The sequence below is a fragment of the Schistocerca cancellata genome, chromosome 2, assembly GCF_023864275.1.
Source record: "Schistocerca cancellata isolate TAMUIC-IGC-003103 chromosome 2, iqSchCanc2.1, whole genome shotgun sequence".
Taxonomy (NCBI): Eukaryota; Metazoa; Arthropoda; class Insecta; order Orthoptera; family Acrididae; genus Schistocerca; species Schistocerca cancellata.
The window spans coordinates 238798515-238823056 of record NC_064627.1 but is presented as its reverse complement, the minus strand read 5'-3'; the positions used below and the strand labels follow the sequence as shown (position 1 = coordinate 238823056).

The 24542-nt window shown below is 41.6% G+C and overlaps 1 protein-coding gene across 1 annotated transcript in view; it reads right to left on the bottom strand.

Annotated features, from left to right (window-relative positions):
• The window catches only part of LOC126144848 (solute carrier family 22 member 7-like), a 213456-nt gene extending 189426 nt beyond the window's left edge, over positions 1-24030 (bottom strand). Inside the window, exon 1 of the mRNA XM_049915516.1 lies at positions 23893-24030. The gene's annotated coding sequence lies outside the window, so the exon portion shown is untranslated. The remainder of the gene's footprint in view (positions 1-23892) is intronic.
• Between the last annotated feature and the right edge of the window lie 512 nt (positions 24031-24542).

Here is a 24542-nt window from a genome sequence, read left to right as displayed (position 1 = left end):
ACGTGTAAGATAGTGATACTGAAGTGGGAGAACAGTGTGAACGTCTTGTAAAGTGAAAGAGGCAAGATCAAATACTTTATGAAACGTACAATAGACAGTACACGAATGTGTGTCCGCAGCTCGTGGCCTATTGTCTATCATCTCCAACTCGTAGAGTCACGCGGTAGATTCTCGGCTGAGTCAGAGCTTTTGTTCCGTCGGGGACTGTGTGTCTGTGTTAATCATATCGTCTCATCTTCATAGAGCCACAACTCGTCGAAGTGGCGCCAAATACAAAGACTTGAGCCAGACGGCCGAACAATCCTAGACGGCGTCTCCCGGCCAATAAAGCCATTCGGTCATACCGTAGGAAAGTGAAATCTACTGACGAAGGGGATGGTCGAACGAGAAGAACTGTAGTGCTGAAATGTTTACAGTAGGAAGTGACTCGAATATTTTTTGTATATTGTATGGAATAGAATTGAATCTCAATGTAGACAAGTGTAATGTGCTGCGAATACATAGAAAGAAAGATCCCTTATCATTTAGCTACAATATAGCAGGTCAGCAACTGGAAGCAGTTAATTCCATAAATTATCTGGGAGCACGCATTAGGAGTGATTTAAAATGGAATGATCATATAAAGTTGATAGTCGGTAAAGCAGATGCCAGACTGAGATTCATTGGTAGAATCCTAAGGAAATGCAATCCGAAAACAAAGGAAGTAGGTTACAGTACACTTGTTCGCCCACTGCTTGAATACTGCTCAGCAGTCTGGGATCCGTACCATATAGGATTGATAGAAGAGATAGAGAAGGTCCAACGGAGAGCAGCGCGCTTCGTTACAGGATCATTTAGTCATCGCGAAAGCGTTACGGAGATGATAGATAAACTCCAGTGGAAGACTCTGCAGGAGAGACGCTCAGTAGCTCGGTACGGGCTTTTGTTGAAGTTTCGAGAACATACCTTCACCGAGGAGTGAAGCAGTATATTGCTCCCTCCCACTTATATCTCGCGAAGAGACCATGAGGATAAAATCAGAGAGATTAGAGCCCACACAGAGGCATACCGACAATCCTTCTTTCCGCGAACAATACGAGACTGAAATAGAAGGGTGAACCGATAGAGGTACTCAATGTACCCTCCGCAACACACCGTCAGGTGGCTTGCGGAGTATGGATGTAGATCTAGATGTAGATGTAGAATCATGATTATACCTAGGCAGGCGTCTCTTCGTCCCAAGCAAATCGATGATATCTTTCTTCAGGGCTCCAAAAATATGGAAATCGCACGGAGAGAGATCAGGACTGGATGAGGATGTGTGAGGGCTTCCCAGCGAAACTTCAGCAGCTTTGTCGAAACAGCAGTTGCAGCAGCTCTGGGAAAGTCATGACGGCCTTTCTCTTTGACTGCAAAAGCCCACTGCACTTTGAGGTCCTGGAATACAGAGCCATAATTAAAACGCAGTAGTATGTAGACGCTTTGCAAACACTGAAGCCCACCATCATGCCCAAACGCCCAGGAATGTTGACGGACGGCTTCATTATTTTGCTGGATAACGCCTGCCCTCAAGTTTACAAGGCTGTTTTGTCTCCAGTGCAGATGTTTCGCTGGGTAGGTCTGGCACAGTCTCCATTACAGTCCTGATCTCTCCCCAAGCATTTACATATTTTGGAATCCTGGAGAAAGACATTCGTGGCATCGATTTGCTTCGGACGAAGAGGTGCGTGACTGGGTGTTGTCATAAGCTTCGTAGGCAACCGCAAACATTTTTCCATGAAGGAATTGAACGTCTTGTCTCACAATGGAATAAGTGTATTAACACTTATGGGGATTACTTTTGAAATAATGAACAGTTTGCATACTTTTTTCCATCTGTCTTGTTTCCGTTTGACTGTCTCTTATAAGATGTCCAAGTTTGCACCCAAATATTTCAGTGACTCGCTTTCCTTCGGGTCGTTCCCCACCGACTTCACTCCCGTCACTAATTTCATTCAGTTGCAAAACACGTATCTGTTTCTTCAGTGGATTTAATTTGAATGGTAAACCTTACAATAATCAGGTTTACTATGCTGAGCTGAAGCCGCAGGCTTTCGCGGCCGGAGTCCTTGGTTTGCCACTGCGTGTGGTAAAGCTACCGACGTTTCGGCTTGCCATTGCAGGCAGCCTTCTTCAGGATGTCTTATACACGAGAAGCCCATAAACCTGGAATCACTTTGTTGAAACTCTCGCTCCGATCTAAAAGCGACTGATCACTGACGCACAGGAACTGTGGAGAAGTGGCTGATCGTTGGCATATAAATTAACTAAAGGAAAAAATAGGACACTGTTCTGTGGTAGGCTGTTCGTCAGTCCTCTCCCCTTACTACAAGGGTACAAAGGTCCCTTAAAATGGTGGCAACAGATTGAAATATTTTCTTAGGCTGCGAAGTTCATACATAATATGATTGAATTTTCTCATGCTGAGAAATTAGAAGGAGGGATCTATGTTTCAATGGGTAAAAAAACTTGCAAAAGACAATATCACAAAAATTCGCCTTTATTTTTGACAACCGGTTTCTACAAATCTGTCATCTGCTCGTCTGTAACATAATGCATGCTGTTGTTGCTCGTTGTCTTCAGTCCGAAGACTGGTTTGATGCAGTTCTCCATGCTTCCATATCCTGTGCAAGCCTCTTCATCTCCGAATAACTAATGCAACTTTCATCCTTCTGCATCTGCTTACTGTGTCCAGCTGTTGGTCTTTCTCTACAATTTTTACCCCCCCCCCCCACTTATCTCCAGTACTAAACTGGTAATCCCTTGGTGTCTCAGAATGTGTCCTATCAACCGATTCCTACTTATCCCTACTTCTAGTCAGCTTGTGTTACAAACTTCTTTCCTCCCCAGTTCTGTTCAGTATCTTCTCATTAGTTACGTTATCTACTCATTTAATCTTCAGCATTCTTCTGTAGCACTACATTTCAAAAGCTTCTATTCTCTTCCTGTCTAAACTGTTTGTCGTCTATGTTTCACTTCAATACACGGCTACGTTTAAGTGTTAGGGACTTTTTCTGAAAGTATTTGTATGGAGTACTAAAGACTTCGTTCTCAAAAACATTTTTGTTCGGCGTTACAAAGAGCGGAAATGGAAATTTTGCTTTTACGTCCTTCAGAAAAGTTTTTCAATTTTTTTACAAAACATTATGATTGTGAGTCAGAACCTCATGCCATGCTGTCTTTATCGTGGATAAAATATAGCACATTGTACAAAGGCTTATCAGAAATAAAACACTTAACAATTACAAAGCACAATGTCCACATGGTCATGTCCATATACTTGGCGCTCACAGATGATAGCCGCGCGGGATTAGGCGAGCGGTCAAAGGGGCTGCAGTCATGGACTGTGCAGGTGGTCCCGGCGGAGGTTCGAGTCCTCCCTCGGGCATGGGTGTGTGTGTTTGTCCTTAGGATAATTTAGGTTAAGCAGTGTGTAAGCTTAGGGACTGATGACCATAGCAGTTAAGTCCCATAAGATTTCTCACACATTTTTGAACAGATAATAATTAATTCTTAAAAATCATAGTACACAGTAAAATGCGCATTTGCACATATGTTTGCGTGACATGTTCCATACATTGAGGTTAAACCTTAGAGGAAGTATATGCTGCAAACCGATGACAGTGTGGCAAAGATAAAGCGTGTACAGCGTCTTACTGGCTCGATGTATGGAACGTATCCTGCAACGTAGACAAATGTGCAAATGCCCATTTTACTGTATATTGTGATTTTTAGAATTTACAATCATCTGTGAGCGCTACGTAGACGTACATGGCCATGTGCCAAGGCGCTTTATAATTGTAAATGTTTTATTTCTGACAAATCTTTGTATAACGTGCTATATCTTATCCACCATAATGACAACATGGTATGAGGTTCCAAATCACACTGTAACAAAACATATTTGAAGGCATGTAAATGCTCCATTTCCATTTCCCTTGTTTGTAATGTCGTAAAAATAATTTGTCAAATATTACCTCGCAGATCATAAAAAGAGATACATACCATGCATATGAATTATATTACAGACCAGAATACTATAGTTATATCTGTCGAAACCTCATGTCAAAAATAACGACCAACTTAGTACATAATAAATTGGTGCTATACGGTACCATAGACCCCTCCGGTGATGTTTCATGACTAGAAACCAGCTTCTGAAAGTTGGGGGAGATTTTATATTAATAGATTCTTAGCTAGTATCTTTCTGGTCTGAAGATGGATTAGAAGTGTCTCATTCAAGTGTGTTATAGGGTTAAAGTGCATTATTTCAAATATCTTCTGCGTATGATGTAAGAGCGAGATCGTCGGATGTTCTTTGGATTAACGCCCTTGTTTCTAATCTCATAGAAATTCCAACAGTCTTTATGAAGACTTCCAGCATTTAATGGTCTTCTACAGAGATAAAAGATTGCAGTATCTACCTTTTAGGGACATTTCTAAAATGTCCCTTCTATTCCACAAGAATTTTGTCCAGATCTGATGCCTCCCATAACCATATACTCTAATGACGTTTTCCTGGAGCCCAGTAAAAATATTTGCGATAGTTCAGAGGTTTCTTCATCTGTATCTCTTACAAGGTTTGATGAACGTTTCTAGCGTTTTATTTAACCACTCACCAGTAATTGATGGCTTAGATGATTAGCCAATGTAGACAGACAATTTGGTAGGGTCATTGTCCAATCTCTCATCAGTCTCCAGACTTCTATGCATCTCCTACAGAAATCATCAGCTAGATTCAATATTCCCTCTTCATGTTGTGTATAGGCTGGATGAATTGTTAGCCATCCTCCTTTGCTCTTCGCCGAAAGAATTTCTTCATAAATCAAAGTATGTTCCTCTAGCTGTTCCATAGCACTGATGTCAAAATTTTGTACCATTTGGGTTTGCATCCGCATAGGATGCATCGGTGATATGATATCGATAAAGACTTCATAAGCTTCTGGAACGATGTCGATGTTCCGTACCATTCCACTCATGTTCTGAATTAAGTTAGGCCATTAGACTTCATAAAAACATGTTCGAAATACTTCATGTACATTTACTCGACACACCCCCTCTCCTCCTTGTCCGTCACCATTAGTCGAAACACGTGAAGTATCCATTGGTCAGAAAGAGTTAAAAGCTGATAGTGAACACAAACTGGTTCCTAAGATTAGTCGCGCAAGGTACGAAACAGTGTCGACACAGTTTCAGGTGTGACCATGAATATTCGCTGATAACTGTAGCCTTCGGACCGGACAACTGGACGACGATTCTACCGGAGCGGATGTGGAGATACTTCACGAGCTGATATAGAGACGTACAAGGTTATGTATAAGAATTATAGATTCACCGCGTCGAGGGAGTGGTACAACGACGAATAACCATAATGCGACGAAAACGCACTTGGTAGAGTATTGCACGTAGCGGATCCCGTTTATTACTCTTGCATCACGATAACACTGCAACATGTACATAACATATAATGACGTTCATAGCTTCGCGAGTGATGGCTTCACAAACAGGTTGTCCATTTACTCGTGCGTTACGCAAGCTCGACAGGTCTACAAAAGCAATCGCGTTTCCGTTGCTAAAACGACTTCATAGGTTGCGTTCCGTTTATTGAAATGAAGTGTACGCAACCTCATGAAGACAATTTAGTGGATGCTTGAAGGGGAAATACCGGTCCTGGTTTGAGATAGCCATAAAAATGGCGGGGATAGCGATGTGCAATCCATAAGCTCAACGGACAACAGCCGTGCTGAAATACCCTGTATATTGTATATATTATACAGGGTGACTAAGCCACGTCTCCGCAATATCCTTTCTTTCAGGAGTGCTAGTTCTGCAAGGTTCGCAGGAGAGCTTCGTAAAGTTTGGAAGGTAGGAGACGAGGTACTGGCAGAAGTAAAGCTGTGAGGACGGGGCGTGAGTCGTGCTTGGGTAGCTCAGATGGTAGACTACTTTCCCGCGAAAGGCAATGGTCCCGAGTTCGAGTCTCGGTCCGGCACACAGTTTTGATCTGCCAGGAAGTTTTATTATACAGGATGTTAAAAATTACACCGACAAACTTCGAGGGTATGTAGAAGGTGTATGTAGAAGGTGTCTTAAGGAACAAAATGGGGACAGGAATCATGTCCAGAATCATCGTCCAGTGACGCTACAGAGCGTCGAAATTATAGGCGCCAGCGCCTGTAAATAGTGTATATGTACGTACAGTGTGAATCTATGATGATGTAACAAACCGTCAGGAATAACATAGAAGGGTAAATGAATCTACTTGAGGTAGGGGGCACTGGTTCGAAAAACGGAGGAGTCGAAATGTATAAGCAAAATGCCTCTTATACTTCTGACAGTGGCATACATGTATAGATACTGCTGTTGCTAAGATTGTAGGGTAAGCATCCCTCAGAGGTGATGGTACGGCCAAAACAAGAAAAAACATTCAGTAAACTGGGGCTTTAAAATGCATACCACAATAGCGGAGACGTGTTGCACGGTTGTGAAGATGAACAAGTGCTCATAGCCCCTCAAGGTCTAGGTGCTCAGGCACGGGATTTGTGTGCCCCATCTGTCTGCATCTAGTATCGTCCTATCCATATGTGTGTACGTTTTCGAAATTTTAGGAATCGTGTAATTGGGGCAGAACGTCGGTAACAACCTGGTGTTCACCTACTCGGATGTGGGAAACCGCTTTAAAACCACATTTACGCTGGCCAGCCGACCAACCTCCGAAGTTAATCTGCCAGGCACTGAATCCCGGAAAGTAGCATTCTAACATACGGGGCTATCCGGTTGGGTACGTGACACATCAATACTTCACATTATTTATTTTATACATATGGTTGAGCAGAATGCAGAGGTGCTGTTTGAGGTATAACAATGGGTTTTGATGCTAAAGGTCTTGTCGTCTATACTTCATAGCAAGGACAAGTGAATTGTGAGCATTGAAAGATTACAGAATGAACACCTTTAGTTTGGCTCGAATGAAATGGTAATTGCAGTGTGATGAAGGAAACTATAAAGCTAAACCTCCAAGCAACGCAATTGGTCGCTGGGCAACTGCTGAATGTGGTTTTCCAATGTGTTGGAGAATTCCGGCGAAGAATGCTGAATGGAAGGCATTTTAGTTGCTTCAAGAGTAAGAACGCGCAGCTGTGCAGCCCAGCCTAGAGAACTTTTGTGGCAGTTACTTTAGAAGTATTGCGTGATAAGACATCGCTATGTGTAAAAGAGCTTAGGTACTTCCGGTTCAGATAATCGAAAGAGATGCTGTTTGGAAGCGTTCTGGTATGGTAATAAGAGTAGTCAGGATGTTTAACGAGATGATATGGATAGAGATACAGGTAATCTTTGTTGATCCATGGGGTTTGGCAAGTGGGCTCCCACGTGTCTCACCAAGGACAGTGCACCAAGACTGACTTTGCGTCAGTTTATTACAAAATTTGCCAAGAATGAATATTCTCTCACAAGCTGCGACATTGTCGTGAATAAAAAACAGTTACCCAGGAAGTGTAGAATTTGTTTCTTTTATTCAAGTCTATTATCATCTGAATTGGCCGTCCTTTTAGGTGACGCTCAGCGTGTCTGACTTCCAGGTAGAGGGCATCGGTTCGTTTCCCGGCCTGGTCGGAGATATTCTCCGCTCAGGGATTGGGTGTTGTATTGTCCTCATCATCATTTCAGCATCTTCGACAGGCAAGCAGTCCAATATGGCGCCAACAGAAAAGACCTGCAACTCACCGATCGAACTCCCCAAATGGGGACACCCGGCTATCAGTGCCATACGATCATTTCATCACACAAATCGTCCTCAGACATCAGTACTCTCCAGTTTGCAAAAGCTGTTACAGACAAAAGACATATCTTCTTGTAAGACATTGTGTTCTACGTTTTGCCTCTATTGGGCTTGGATGGCTAAACTGCATATACGACCATTGCCATCAATACGGCACTGGCGACATGGTCTTGAAAGCACATCGCATAATTTTAAATGAAATCATTCCACTCTTGGCTATTATTTTTGGCTCCATTATTTAATGAGATTGCAGTTCCGACACATGGGCATTTTCAAGCATTATGAAAGCAGAATGCTTGGGACACAGAAAAACGCTTACAACAGGTTTCAGAAAGGTCGCTGCGATTCACTGAGAAACCGGCAACACAGACATTGATCACCTTCATACCATCATCGTCTTTGGTATAGGCGTGATCTGGCTTCAACAAACTGCTGTCTTGCAGCATTTCTTAGCTATACACCATATCATTAACGACTACGATTATAATGAAACTGTAACCCGATATTTATAAATGCAGTAACTGTGACAAACGAATTCAGAAATTTTTCACGTGATCATTCTTTCGCAAGCATGGAATATCGTTTTATTTGTGTTTGTTACGCACCAAAAATGTCAGTAAGATATGTAAATGTCTGAAACCTTCCCATTTTGCTACAACACATAAGATTTTTTACTCAGGATACGAAATGAATCTGTGTGGTGAGCTACAAATGATGTCTGATACAAAGTTTTACTACTTTAAACAAAGATAATGATTTAAGGGTGGCATAAATGCTCAGATACACGTTTGGGACCTTAAAAAGTACAAATATTTTTGATTTGGAATATTGTATCTGCTTCATCATACTTTTTGTGTCTGGAGACCCTCATGTGGGATGTATTAGCCACCAACACAGCGCACAACTAGCTATAAGTTCCTTTCATCCAGACCACAAAATATAGAAGTTTTCATGGACATATATGTACGACATGAAAGAGAGTGGGTCAAGGGGAGGACTGATATCGGCATTCATCCATGAGTGCCGAGAACACTGACGGTTGCATTCACTGTTGATACCATCACTCGACACATATATCACTCTATATCGGACTGCCACAGGGCCCATGTCACTCTCTATCGGCCTACCACAAGGCTCAGTGGCCTCGTCGGTCGTTTCCAATCTCGATTTCGACACTTGGTCAACGACGTAGTGCTTTCTGCTAACTAGGGAATTTATCGATTCCCTCTTACAAAAACTAGATTTAATTATTAATTCTCAGACTCGGAATAGACAAAGTCAACGTAGAACCGTTGGTTTATATTACAAGAAGCTGGTCTGTGGTTTTCTACCACCATATTTAAAATGCCCTAGGTCTCCACCAACCAACGGCCTTGCGGCTGTGGTGATACCGGTTCTCGTCGGATCTCCGAAGTTAAGCACAATCGGGCTTGACTAACACTTGGATAGGTGACCTTCCAGGTCTGTCTAGCGTTGTTCGTAAGCGGGGTGCGCTCAGCCCTTGTGATGACAACTGGGGAGCTACTTAAGTGAGAAACAGCGGTCACGAAAGCTGAAAACTGCCGGGGATAGCGGTGTGCTGCCCACATGCTCTTTCGTATCCGCACCCAGTTGCACTCATCGACTGAGGGTGACACGGAGGTCGGTCGGTTCCGTTGGACCTTCCGAGACCTGTTCGAATGGAGAGATTTCTATCTGTGCCAAAATGGCATACAGGGCGAGTCAAAACCGACTTCACAACTTTGGAATGATATAGGAATTTATTGAGATAATTTACAGAAGCGGTAGGTATGTCATTTTGCAGCAAACACCCTAAGTTTGATTCACGTAGCGCGTAAGTACACCATTACGCCACCAGGAGCGCCAGACTACTACATTCACTGGTGCTGGGCGTGTTAGCTGTTTGTTTTAGTTTCATAATACGAACTCTGAAACAATTGTTCGGCATCAGTTTCGCGCCGAATATGTTAAAGAACCTCCAAGAAGGCCTACAGTTGACTCTTGGCGCAAGAACTTTATTGAGACGACATGAAAAATCACCAGGTCGCCCACATGTTGATGATTTTGTTGAACAGGTTAGGGAGAGCTTTTCCCTCAGTCCACAAAAATCAACGCGACGTGCGTCTCGCGAGACTGGCATTCCACAAAAGACTATTTGCGGAGTACAATGTAGAAGTTTGCAGTTGAAATCATACGGAACCACAATGGCAAAGCACATTAGTGATGCAGATTAGGCTCCTCCTGGGGAATCCTTTGCGGAAATGTTGCGTCAGATGCAGGATGGCGACACATTCCTGAACACAATAATCTCCAGCTGTTGTTGTTGTTGTTATGGTCTTCAGTCGTGAGACTGGTTTGATGCAACTCTCCATGCTACTCTATCCTGTCCATGCTTCTTCATCTCCCAGTACCTACTGCAACCTACATACTTCTGAATCTGTTTAGTGTATTCATCTCTTGGTCTCCCTCTTCGATTTTTACCCTCCACGCTGCCCTCCAATACTAAATTGGTGATCCCTTGATGCCTCAGGACATGTTCTACCAACCGGTCCCTTCTTCTTGTCAAGTTGTGCCACAAACTCCTCCTCTCCCCAATTCTATTCAATACCTCACCATTAGTTATGTGATCTACCCATCTAATCTTCAGCATTCTTCTGTAGCACCACATTTCGAAAGCTTCTATTCCCTTCTTGTCCAAACTATTTATCGTCCATGTTTCACTTCCATACATGGCTACACTCCATACAAATACTTTACTACTTTAAGTGTCTCATTTCCTAATCTAATTCCCTCAGCATCACCCGACTTACTTCGACCACATTCCATTTTCCTCGTTTTGCTTTTGTTGATGTTCATCTTATATCCTCCTTTCAAGACACTTTCCATTCCGTTCAACTGCTCTTCCAAGTCCTTTGCTGTCTCTGACAGAATTACAATGTCATCGGCGAACATCAAAGTTTTTATTTCTTCTCCATGGATTTTAATACCTACTCCGAATTTTTCTTTTGTTTCTTTCACTGCTTGCTCAATATACAGATTGAATACAATCGGGGAGAGGCTACAACCCTATCTCACTCCCTTCCTCACCACTGCTTCCCTTTCATGTCCCTCGACCACTTATAACTGCCATCTGGTTTCTGTACGAAGTGTAAATAGCCTTTCGCTCCCTGTATTTCACCCTTGCCACCTTCAGAATTTGAAAGAGAGTATTCCAGTCAACATTGTCAGAAGCTTAATCTCCAGCTAAAAATCAACATTTCATAACAGTGGCATGGCGAACTGCGGAATGTGGGGCAGCGAAAATCCACATGCAAGTCTGAAACACGTTCGTGACAGCCCCAAAGGTAATGTGTTTTGTGCCCTTAGCAAATTTATAGTGTGCGAGTCTTTGTTCTTCATGAAGAAAACTGTATGTATTGCGTGTCTGGATATGCTGGAAAACTTTTTAATTTCACATATCGATGAAGAAGGCCGAGCCGGGATGGTGTACTACAAGAAAGACGGTACACCACCTCATTTCTTCGCGGTTTACTCGATAATCGCTTCTGAGATCGGTGTATTGGCAGTGAAGTGCCAGTCGCATGGTCACCTCGCTCCTCGGACTTGACACCACTAGATTTCTTTCTTTGGTGTTTCACTAAAGACAGGCCTGAAAAATGGATTGTACGCTGCCATTGCATAAGATATGCCCGATTTGCAGCAACGAGTGTGGGAAGAAACAGATTACTGGTGGAGTGTTTGTCATGTTACAAATGGTAGTCGCGTCGAAACAAAATGACACTTAAAAGTTTTTGATGACGTTGAGCCAGAGTCACGTAATACTTTTTAAAAGAGAGGTGTGGACACTTCGACGCGGGTCTTGATCGACTGGACGTTTGCCTTGAGAATGACGATTCAAACATTGAACATTTCTGAACATGAGTTGCTGTTTCCATACATGTACCCATATAGTACCTAACCTCAATACAAACGTTTCGACACAATCATTTGAAAGTGGCTAGATCATTTTGAATAACCCTGTGTCATGTACCTATCGCGGCAACATCTGAGGGCGACAGGTGCAATTGAGGCATTGAGATCAAAAACAGGACTTTTCATCATTTTTGGGTTACATAAGTTATTACTCTAGTTGTTGTTTTCGCAAGATTCCACATCTGTTGGTTGTACATTGAGAGTTGTTCAGTGATTTTTTTTGCTGTCGAAACCAATGTTGAAATTTTTGCTTCGTACAGAAAGAGGAGTTAACACAGAGACAAGTCATTACATTGCACGAAATCTCTGTAGCGGGATGCAGTAAACAGCTGCAAGATTTCAAAATGGCTTCGGTGATGGAACCGTCAGACAAGTCGGGACTATTTACATGATTTAAGCATTCATAGATTTTCTGATAAGAAAGCTTTCATGAACTAAGAAGTAACCTCAAAGAAGAGTCCTAATGCAGTGGTTTCTCTCTTTATGGACTTCATAACAAAAACGTGTGGCCTCTGGTGTGAAAACTTTGTGTACATTTTCAGATTCCTGTACAGGACAGAACAGTAATCACACAATGATCCATTTTTGGCACACTTTAGTTCATAGTGGAAGATTCTCCAACGTTTCTCACGTGTTTCCAACCCGTGGACATTTCCTTAATGCTTGTGACAGGGATATGACAAGTTTGGAATTATGAAAAAGAAAACAGGAAACAGTATATATTCACCCCCCCCCCCGCCCCCCAACGGTCTACACCACTACAGAAATTAAGGAAACACATGCATGTTGAAGTGTACACATAAGACGCATTTCTTTACTATCAGAAACATCTAGATTCGTTTTTCAAGAAATCTGTAACACTGAATGGACGGAATTGGCCTGTTACACAATACAAAATATTTGAATACACTATTCAGCCAAAATGTTCCTCTTTTGATCCAACAGCAGTGGAATGATGAAAATTGAATTTCCTCTAGTTAAGATTGGGATAGTTCCTCGTCTTCATAATGTGCTGAAAGCACACATGGACGTCATTTCTCTGTAACTATAGACACTATAGAATGCTTCACACATGACTGACGTTATCACTTTGCAGTTTCGTGAGTATTTTGATAATATTCTAAAGACATGTGTCATTAATAAACCGACTGGTGGAGAGGAAGAGAATGAATCTCGAATAGAAGTTTGGGACAGTGATTGAGAGTGGCAAGATATGAACATACCTGTGTGCGTCAAAATAGACATGGTTGTTTAACAAATAATGAAATGTGAACTTAACACTCCCATGCTAGAAGCTAAGGCACTAAAAATGATATTGACTTCCATTATCTTGTCTATTTTGATGTGTATTGTTTAAGTATGAACGTTTATACAAATAATAGGAATGTTTATGAATATGTTGACATGATTAAAAAGAATATTTTACTTGGAAATCTACTATTTTTTCAGTTACATGTTATTTATGATAAAATGAATGTTCTTTAAACCTAAAACGAAACATGTCAGTCATTTTATATTACCATTTTTTGTTATTTGCCTTTACTGTATGATTGCTTATTTTGGTTTACGATTGTACTTTTCCTGATGAGCCTGTAGGTGTAACTATAAGGTTTAAGAATAATACTGTTCATGATTATTCAGTTTTATCAATATATTTCAAAACTGCTGTTCAGTGACATGCCCACTTTTGATCTCAGCACAATTACAATCTCTTGCCGCGGGCTCCACTCCTTTCCATCACCAGCAAAGGAAAGTGAATCTTTGTTATGGCATTCGCAAGCATCTTCCTGGCCTTTCCCTTATCTTCACGGGGCCGGCATTCTGAACTGCATTTGAAAATTTTAGGGGAAGATGCTGGTCGGATGCCGTTCATGTCACCAACGCCCCTCCCCCATCTGTCTACGTCTAGTGGTATCCCACGTGAAACTGTGAGAACGTTTTCGATACTTTTGGGAATTGTGTAAATGAGGTGGGACGTGAGTACCAGACCGACGTTCACTCAGTCGGATGTGGAAAACAGCCTAAAAACCGCCTCCACGCTGGTCCTACTCGTTAATCTGCTTCGCAATGGGCCAACCGGCTTCAAATCATGGACAGATTAGGAAAAAAAAATATGCCCCTTTCGACTTTAGTCCCGCGAAGTCTTGTGTAGATTGCACTAGTGCGTACTTGTCCAATGCTGTGGTGTCATTCCAGTCGATTTAATACTTGCCGTGGCACTGGACAGCGAACAGTGAATCGGACAGCGACACATTTTTCAGGTACTGTTAGCGTGGCCTGTTTAATACATGACTATGATCCTCCCTGGTTGTCAAAATAGGATGCATAGCACTCCAAAATATATGTTTATAATATGCAGTGGCGTATATCGACATTAAACTACTGCCGATATTCAGAATCGTTGGCTACAAAATTTCCTCTACGTTGCTCCACTTTTGTGAATGGCTGTCCTGCTACCTTAATAGTGTAGTTACCGAGTTGAAATGTATTCGTGTGCACATTTTTCACGTTTTTAGGAGACGGTCGTTCTTCGACCGTGCAGCAGTGCCACACGGTAAAAATGGGCCCCTCATTATTGCAATTATCTCGTAAAGTAAAGAATGAGATTTTAACTCTGCAGAGGAGTGTGCGCTGATATGAAACTTCCTGGCAGATTAAAACACTGTGCCGGACCGAGATTCGAACTCGGGAGTTTTGGCATTCGCGGGCAAGCGCTCTTACCGTCTGAGCTACCCAAGCACAACTCACAACCCGACCTCACAGCTTCAATTCTGCCAGTACCTCGTCTCCTACCTTCCAGACTTCACAGAAACTCTTCTGGTATAGCGCCCGCGAAAGGCAAAGGTCCCGAGTTCGAGTCTCGGTCCGGCACACAGTTTTAATCTGACAGGAAGTTTCATCCCGTAAATTATTTTCTGCACAAAAAATGCTGTAGGGTTTCCTGTAGAATTCTTGGAGAGACATTCGTAATTCTTGTAATCATACTTTTTCGTAAATTGGCAAATAATTTTTTACAAGGTTAAAATTTTCCTGAGTAATATTGTTTTTTTTTCGCGAAATGCTGCAGAATTATTGAAATTTTGTAAAGAGAAATCTAAAACTAAAGTAAGTATATTAAGAACGAAAAAAGTCTATATTTCTCGAAAGTCGGGTGCCAGCATCGCCGGACCCACAACATTCTGCAGTAATGCCCCTTGGCGACATGAGTCGACATAGTTTTGACGCCCGATATGCTTTAATCGAAGTTGCTCCGTTCCCGTTTGATCGACCGTCTGAAGATGCCTAGGAAGCAGGGAATAGGATACCCAACTTTACCGAGCCGGCCGGAGTGGCCGAGAGGTTCTAGGCGCTACAGTCTGGAGCCGCGCGACCGCTACGGTCGCAGGTTCGAGTCCTGCCTCGGGCATGGATGTGTGTGATGTCCTTAGGTTAGTTAGGCTTAAGTAGTTCTAAGTTCTAGGGGAATGATGACCTCAGCAGTTAAGTCCCATAGTGCTCAATGCCATTTGAAGCCAACTTTACCAAGGGGATTTTACACGCAAATATTCCCTTGATAAAACGATGGATGTCGCATTCCATCGGTTTCTGGCATCTTCATATCGACTCAGCCCGAGAGTCGAGAAAATAATAACTGAAGAAGATAAACATATGACACCTGCTGTTCGGACCTCTCCCGGTGGACAATCCAACAGTGGCCCTTCCGGAAGTAATAAAGACACAAGCGACGAATGTGACTGTGATTTAGACTGAAAAACGGGAAGTATCGAATAAAATACTACAATACGGCTAATTTAACTCCTGATTCGTTGTCAGCGATCTCAATTCTGTATACCCTAAGTTTTATTCCAATCCACTAAATCCAAATTTTTGATCTGCCAAACTGGAGATGTCATTTTGAATTTTATAATTCAGACATCGAATTCCTAATAAGCAGCCCGAAGGATCTAATAAAAACACAGTTTTATAGAATATTGTAGCCATTTTTTTTATAATGACCAGGTTTTGAAGCGAGTTGGCCCGGAAGTGGTGTGCTAGTGCGCATCGTAAGGTGACACAACTCTCGTTGATGTTTTTCGCAAAATTGTCAGAGAAGTATACTAAATTTGAAAGGACAGACTGCCGGAGTCGGCTAAACCGGTGTAAACTCCGCCATGTGGGACAAGGTTCTGTCCTTATACACAACGAAAAGATAGGGCCTTCGCTGCCAAGATAAAACGTGTATCCTGTTGGCCTCTACTTTGCACGACACATATAAAGGGTCAGCTACCAATCATGTAAACGGAACTCTGTTAACTATTAGCTTATCAGAATGGTGTTAGTAAAAATATTTAAACTGTTAGGAGCTGCTTTATACAACACATGCCCGTACCACATAATTAATTTTTTGACTACTGATTTCGGTTAATTTCAGACAACCGGCGGGTCATAAGACCTGTTTAACTGTGAATTCCACAACTGCAATGCTTACTCATTCAGAACATTCAGAAAAGTACTACTCTGTTAGGGAATGTGGGGTGAAGTGTGCCCCTACATCTACATCTACATCTAAATCTACATGGTTACTCTGAAGTTCACACTTAAGTGCCTGGCAAAGGGTTCATCGAACCTTTTTCATACTACTTCTCTACCATTCCACTCTCGAATGGCGCGTGGGAAAAAGGAACACCTAAATCTTTCCGTTCGAGCTCTGTTTTCTCTTATTTTATTACGATGATCATTTCTCACTACGTAGGTGGGTATCAACAAAATATTTTCGCATTCGGAAAAAGAAAGATGGTGATTGAAATTTCGTAAATAGATCTCGCCGAAAGAAAAAGTCTTTGTTTCAGTGACTGCCTCCCCCCCCCCCCCCCAACTCGCGTATCATATCAGTGACACTCTCAACCCTATTGCGCGATAACACGAAACGAGCTGCCCTTCTTTGCAATTTTTCGATGTCCTCCGTCAATCCTATCTGGTAAGGATCCCACACCGCGGAGCAATATTCCAGCAAAGGACGGACAAGTGTAATGTAGGCTGTCTCTTTAGTGGGTTTGTCGCATCTTCTAAGTGTTCTGCCAACATAGCGCAGTCTTTGTTTCGCCTTCCCCACAATATTATCTATGTGGTCTTACCAATTTAATTTGCTCGTAATTGTAATTACTAGTTATTTAGTAGAATTGAAAGCCCTTAGATTTGTGCGATTTATCGTGCACCCAAAATTTATAGGATTTCTTTTAGTGCCCATGTGGATTACTTCGCACTTTTGTATGTTTAGTGCCAATTGCCACTTTTCACACAATACAGAAATTTTCTCCAGATCACTTTGTAATTGGAACTGATCGTCTGATGATTTTACTAGACGGTAAATTACAGCGTCATCTGCAAACAATCTATGTGGACTGCTCAGATTATCACCTAGGTCATTTATGTAAATCAGGAACAGCAGAGGGCCTATGACGCTACCTTGTGGAAAGCCAGATATTACTTCTGTTCTACTCGATGATTTACCGTCTATCACTACGAACTGTGACCTGTCTGAGAGGAAATCACGAATCCAGTCACACAACTGAGACGATACTCCGATACGCCTAAGCGAGACTGAAGTTTTACCAAACTATGATTACTGATAGACATTTGTCACTTACACATTTCGAATCTACATATTGTAACGTATCATACCAAATATTTTAAGTGAAAAAGAAAATAATTTATAGGAACTATGTGCATTTTTCCGAAGGCTTACATTCCCTGCGTAAGGGGATAATGCGGCCGGGGCCCCCCTCCATGTTGATTGTTCTGAGTTCCGGATATATTTTCTAAGCACCTTCTTGCTCTAGTATGTGTAACAACGTCAAGTGACTGCAGCAGACCGTTTGCAGTCGCTTACTTGTATTAGGTCGAATACAACAGAGCAGAGACGGTTTTAAATAATACAAATTAATTGCAATTTTAAACGTGTCTGACAGCAACAGTCATAAAAAAAGACTTTCGATAAATGATTTATGCAGCCAAAAAGTTACATAGACTTCATGCAAGCGGTTGGTTCCATGAGTCATTTATTGATAAATTAATTCAAATTCGTCACAAAAGTATACAATGACGCATGATAATTTTGTATATACAACGGTATACGGGTAAACCTGATGCATGTAGTATTACGTATCGTATATGAAAGTCACTGACCACTTTTCCTATCGGCACATGAAACTATCAGATCGAAAGAAACAACAAGGAACTATACTTTTAGCCCAAAATACGTGTTTTCAACATCTAATATGTAAAAGTAGCATTATTCTAAGTGTAACTGAGGCAAGAAGAGTAATATAAATGAGGTACCTTACATCAGACGACTGAAAAATCAGAAAATTGTTTTCTAGAAAAAAACGTAACAAACTTTTTCTATTAACGTCACTGACAACAATGATGGTATACATTAGAACTAGAATGAGAACATCTAGGCAGGTAGAGAACTGTTTACAGCAAAAGAAATCTCACCATCTCCACCTACACAACATATTTACTGCAGCTGTGTGTTTATACTCATGTTTAAGTGAATAGCTTATGTGGAAACAAGGTGAATAGACAGAGTCCTTGAAACAATAGCGGAGCTTGGAATGGGAGCCACCCTTCGAGGTGTGACAATAGCCGTATCCGGCGGCATTTCAGCACGTTTCTCGGATATCTGTGCTACGAGTTTCAACGTCGACAGTGACTTGGGTTACATCGTTGGATTCCTGTTTCCAAGAGCTTTCGAATACCACTAAAACACTTCGTTGTTCCACTTAAAATAACATTCTTGCTTCAGTATCTCGGTTGGTACAAGAGGTGAGAATACTGCCTATACAACGAAAGCAACCCGCCCTCTGCCTTCTACCACTAGCCAAAAACTTCGATTCGATATTTCCAAAGATTCACGAAATAAAAGGGGCGTCAGTTTCGGGTAATCCATCCGGCACACAACAATGAGCACGAAGTTTCGTAACTATGATCGTACCCCGAAGTTTTTTCACGCACACAAAGTGTGGAAGGAAAATACCATAAATGAAAAAAGAGAAAAACTGAGGAAAAATTCAAATCTGTCAATTATGCCAATTTTGACGTCACGTTGGCCCATGCAATCAGGCTTCTCAGTTCTCCAGAAACAATTAATAAGTGATCAGCGTTATCTGTCTGGCGGAAAACAGCCAACAGAAATTTAAGCAGCCTGCTTTGCGTCGATAGATATTTATTCACACAGTACCATCCTTTGTGGAGTAGTAAGTTTTAGTTTATATTTTGCGTAACACGGTATCATTTAAATGAAACTAGCGGCGTCTGTCAACACGGGAAAGTTTAGATTTGCTTTAGACGTCTCAGTGGTGATGATTTTCAAATTAATGAATTATTTATTTGGTTTCTATAATACTGAATCTACTGTAGTTGCAGTACTGTTGACAATTGTAATGGATGTTCTCACTCGCTTTTCTCTAGATATCATGTCATGCAGAGGTATTGCTACTGACGGAGAGGCAAATATGACCGGAACTTTTTCTGGGTTGTAAGCAGAAATCAGGGAAAGTGAGCTACCAGTTCTGCATGTTCACGGTCTGGCTTATTCTTTGAACCATGTGATTCAAGACACAATTTCGAATGAGACCATGGCGAGAATCGCAAATGTGAAAGAAATGACCAATTTTGTACTCGCCCAGCCAAGCGACTGGCAATATTTAAATCTCTGCAAGCTGTCCTAAGTGCTAGCTTTGTGCATCGTATAGTTCTTCGACCTTTTTGCCATGTCATTCGGTGCTGTTGAATAAGTCCGCTGAAAACTATTTTCCAGAATTACGAGCGTCATTTTGTTCTCCGAGGAGCTCGAGCTCCAAAAATCCGATACAGGTATTAAGGCTAAAGGTTTCTGAAACTTTATGTGCTCTTTTGCATTTATCTTTGTCAGTACAAATCTTATTGAAATTTTAGAGCCAGTTGGATATGTGAACGCTTTTCTGTAAAATTCAGCTCCAAAAGGCCATGGAATATCAGTAGAGTCTTAATTGTTGTGAAGTTATCTCGAACTGAAGAAAGTTTCCATGAGGTATGGAGCTTTCGCTTGGAATTGGCCAAAAAATTTGATGTTGAAGATCCGAAACTTCCAAAAGTTCGAGAGATTTATCTTGCCTCCGTTGTTATAACCGTAGAATTTATTTTGAGGTTTCAGACATTCTGATTCACTGTTTCAAGAATCGAATTTCTAAAGCTGCTTTGAGTCACTTCAAAGAAACGTAAACTTTTCTTCTTTCCAAAACTAAAGATTGCATGCAGATACGGAACAGAATTTTATAAAGCCGACTTTGGCCTAGAAAGATTTACTTTGCACAGAAATATGACGTTAAATGAGTGTAAATTTAAAAATTGTTTCTTTGAAAATACGGAAGACTTAGTGAGGTCCTTTTCCTTAAACATTGCACGTCGGTGAATTGATAAAGATCGCTCTAATCCTATACGAGTGTCAAAACTTACAGCAAAACTTTCTTTCGCCCCCCTTAGAAGATTGAAAACTTACTTGCCAACACCATGAAGCAAGAGAAACTGAACTACAACGCCATCGTGCATCTCCATAAACAAGAAGCATAAAACCGTGGCGAACATTTTCGTCGAACGATCCACTATTAGTAGGAACACATTGTTTGTGAGTTAGAAATTACACAAAGATTTGAAAAAAATAAAACAATTATATGTATAGTGTGGATTATTTTTGTGTTAAATAGCTACTGTGGAAAAACAACGTGGTGAACAATAGTTTGTTTACTTTTATCAAGCGGTGCTCATTCAAAAATACAGAAACAGGTTTTTGAGAAGGGGTTAGTTTTCAAGATTTGTGGCAAGCGCCAAAAAAGTAATATGCGAGTTACCGGTGAATTTCCGATGTAAATGCCAAGGCCAATAACATATGTTCCGACACAAGCGCCAAAACAGCGGGAAACAGTGTTTGTAGCTGTCTAAATACTGTACTCGTGTCTAAGACCAACATCGATGTTCAGTTAATGAGTCACGCACCAACTCTCTCTTAGTGCCTTGGCTTGCTCTTCTGTGAATTGATGACAACTGAAGTAGCTCTCTGCTTTGTATGTAGCAACAGGGCTTTTGTGAAGTAATTATTATATGTAAATAACGCACGATATGGAAAGGAAAAGTGCGCCAGAACGGAGGAAGAGAAGCGAAGGTAGTGCTCAAAGTGAAAACTAGAAAGTAGGCAGCGAAGGAAAGGAATACACCCGAAATGACGATATTGTGGTTTCAGCTAATGTGTCTCCCAAGCACCAGGAGACCTTGACCGTCATTTTAATGTTTTTTTATAAAACTTGGAATCAACGCAAGTAAATCTAAAGTATTTTAATGCTATGGGGCTACAGTTAACTACTTGTTCAGGTTCATTTACTTCCCTAACAGAAAAGGGTTACTTTACGGGAACGGAATATATATTTTTGGCGAAAGGACACCCTTTTATGTCTTGCGATCGTGATTTTTCTCACATTGAGAAACGAAAGAGGATAAGCACGTGTGACGTTTCGAAACATTTAGCTAGCCTCGTCGCTGAATCTACGCGCACAACACATGAATTTCACCAATACGAGTATTTCAAAAGCACAGCGGACCAGACTGACTGCCGAACGGCTAGAGATCCTGAAAATTCGGTCAACTCTCAATGCAGGTGACGAGTTCAAGGACATTACAATCTTGAAGAGGAACGTGGAGCCTTCTGATGTTCAACAGGTGCAGCTGGAAACACTGCACCATGAACTTAGGATGTCTGAAGAAAACAAAAAGGGATTTTGGTAAATTGATTCCATTTGTAAAATAGGAAAATAAGAATCTTGTGAACCGAGTGAAAATGGATATGACGGCACTTGTACTGTTATTTATGTTAAGACCATTGAATATAGAACGTTTCATTTTCTTAAAATTTTGTATAATTTTGCTCTTAAACCTAATAACGTAGAATAAAAACACTTATATGATATGAAACCTGTATATACGATGTTGCAGTGCCTCTGTTATTCTGATTACGATGCGAAGTTCCATTCGACATGCATACATGTATAAAGGAACTTTGCATCGTATTCAGAATAACATAGCCACTGTAATATCATATTTATCTGCCGATACCTGGTAAACGACGTTCAAGTACAACGTCTGACCTGTATACGAGTACAGGTCGTAGATTCACGACATGTAGGTGTTTGGGGTCTGGCCATAAGCCGTTTTTCGGATAGCCTTACGGACAGCTCGCGATAAAGGAGAAATCCGGGTTCGATTCCCAGTCAGGCACACATTTTTATGTCGTCATTTCATTCTACAGCTGATGGTTGTCATTCGCAATTGCGAATTCGTTTAATGAAACCTGTATAGTTATTGTGTTCGTGTCGCGACCCACGACGTTTACACTGCTTCTGTATGGCTCCTATACACATTTTGCTGATCGTCTCTAAGCCAGACTTTTTTTCCGCTTGACCCAGCACCCAGCACTCACTTACACATTTGTGAACTGCAGTTTAGAGCACCCACATTAATTTAATTTTAATCTTAGAAGAAAGATTGAGGAGAGGTAAACCTACGTTTCTAGCATTTGTAGACTTAGAGAAAACTTTCGACAATGTTGACTGGAATACTCTCTTTCAAATTCTGAAGGTGGCAGGGGTAAAACAGGGAACGAAAGGCTATTTATAATTTGTACAGAAAGCAGATGGCAGTTATAAGAGTCGAGGGGTATGAAAGGGAAGCAATGGTTGGGAAGGGAGTGAGACAGGGTTGTAGCCTATCCCCGATGTTATTCAATCTGTATATTGAGCAAGCAGTAAAGGAATCAAAAGAAAAGTTCGGAGTAGGTATTAAAATCCATGGAGAAGAAATAAAAACTTTGAGGTTCGCCGATGACATTATAATTCTATCAGAGACAGCAAAGGACTTGGAAGAGCAGTTGAACGGAATGGACAGTGTCTTGAAAGGAGGATATAAGATGAACATCAACAAAAGCAAAACGAAGATAATGGAATGTAGTCGAATTAACTCGGGTGATGCTGAGGGCATTAGATTAGGAAATGAGACACTTAAAGTAGTAAAGGAGTTTTGCTATTTGGAATAAAAATAACTGATGATGGTCGAAGTAGAGAGGATATAAAATGTAGAAATGGCAAGGAAAGCGATTCTGAAGAAGAGAAATTTGTTAACATCGAGTATAGATTTAAATGTCAGGAAGTCGTTTCTGAAAGTATTTGTATGGAGTGTAGCCATGTATGGAAGTGAAACGTGAACGATAAATAGTTTATACAAGAAGAGAATAGAAGCTTTCGAAATGTGGTGCTACAGAAGAATGCTGAAGATTAGATGGGTAGATCACATAACTAATGAGGAGGTATTGAATAGAATTGGGGAGAAGAAGAGCTTGTGGCACAACTTGACTAGAAGAAGGGATCGGTTGGTAGGACATGTTCTGAGGCATCAAGGGATCACCAATTTATTATTGGAGGGCAGCGTGGAGGGTAAAAATCGTAGAGGGAGACCAAGAGATGAATACAGTAAGCAGATTCAGAAGGATGTTGGCTGCAGTAGGTACTGGGAGATGAAGAAGTTTGCACAGGATAGAGTAGCATGGAGAGCTGCATCAAACCAGTCTCAGGACTGAAGACCACAACAACAACAACAACATTAATTTTCTATATCCGGCGCACCTGAACGTATTTGTTAACGGCACACGATCATTGTTAGCAACAAATGCGATCTACGAATGTGAGCCACCCTACTGATCAATCAGACGGGAGCCTATAGTGGTTAGCACATACAGTATGCATTCCTGAGGACCACGGTTCAGTTCTCCGTCTCGCCATCCAGATTTCAGTTTTCCGTGATTTCGTTGAATTGTTCAAAGCAATTTCCTACATCACCCTTCCCCAATCCGAGCTTGTGCTACTTCTCTCCTGACCACGTTGCCGATGGGACGTTAAACTCTATTATCTCTCTTCCGTCACATATTTTTACGAAGTGGAACGGAAAATTCTGGTCGGGAGCTGTTATCTACAGCCATTAAAATAAAGGACTGACGCACACACTCACACACATACACACAGAGAGTAAAACGTAACAGCAGAGACGCGAGCGGGACGTACCTGCGTGGACCTCGGCAGCCTCAGGTTTGAACTGGGTGAGCGGTGAGGACTAACTGGGCAGGCGGAGCGCTACTCGCTAGGCGGGCGCCGAGGCACCTCCACCGCCACCTCCCCTGTCGTTATGAGCCTTATCGCGGGCAGACTTGCTCCGATACAGCCGTATTACCTTGTCCGCTTGCGGTTCTCAATACCCGGGTCGCCTTGCTGGTTGTTAAGTTACGCACTAAAACGTTGTTGCAGCGCATTATCACTTCTTCTCTAAATTGACGGCCTTCGTTATATCTGCCGCGGATAACATGGTAGCACCAAGCGGCCATAGAATGGTTGCTTTGTCCTCTTCGCGTAGAACCGTACTCACGCCGTAAAACAGGCATTCTGCCTCGGAACGAAAGTTTCTTTTCATTTCCTGTCGGGGTTTAATAACTCTCTGTCGATAGCGTCTACGGCATTGTGCTTCAGGACAGCAGAGGAAAACTGGAATCACGTGTCTCAATGCGTGCAGCTAACACAGTGGTCAAAAAATTGGTCACCATCAGGAGACGACACGTTTAAGCCGTGTATCTCAGCCTCTGATTTTTATAATTACTCAAATTCGACGAGGAGGAGAGTCCACAAGTTTTTTGAGCTTGCAAAACTGCGTTTGTGTGAGA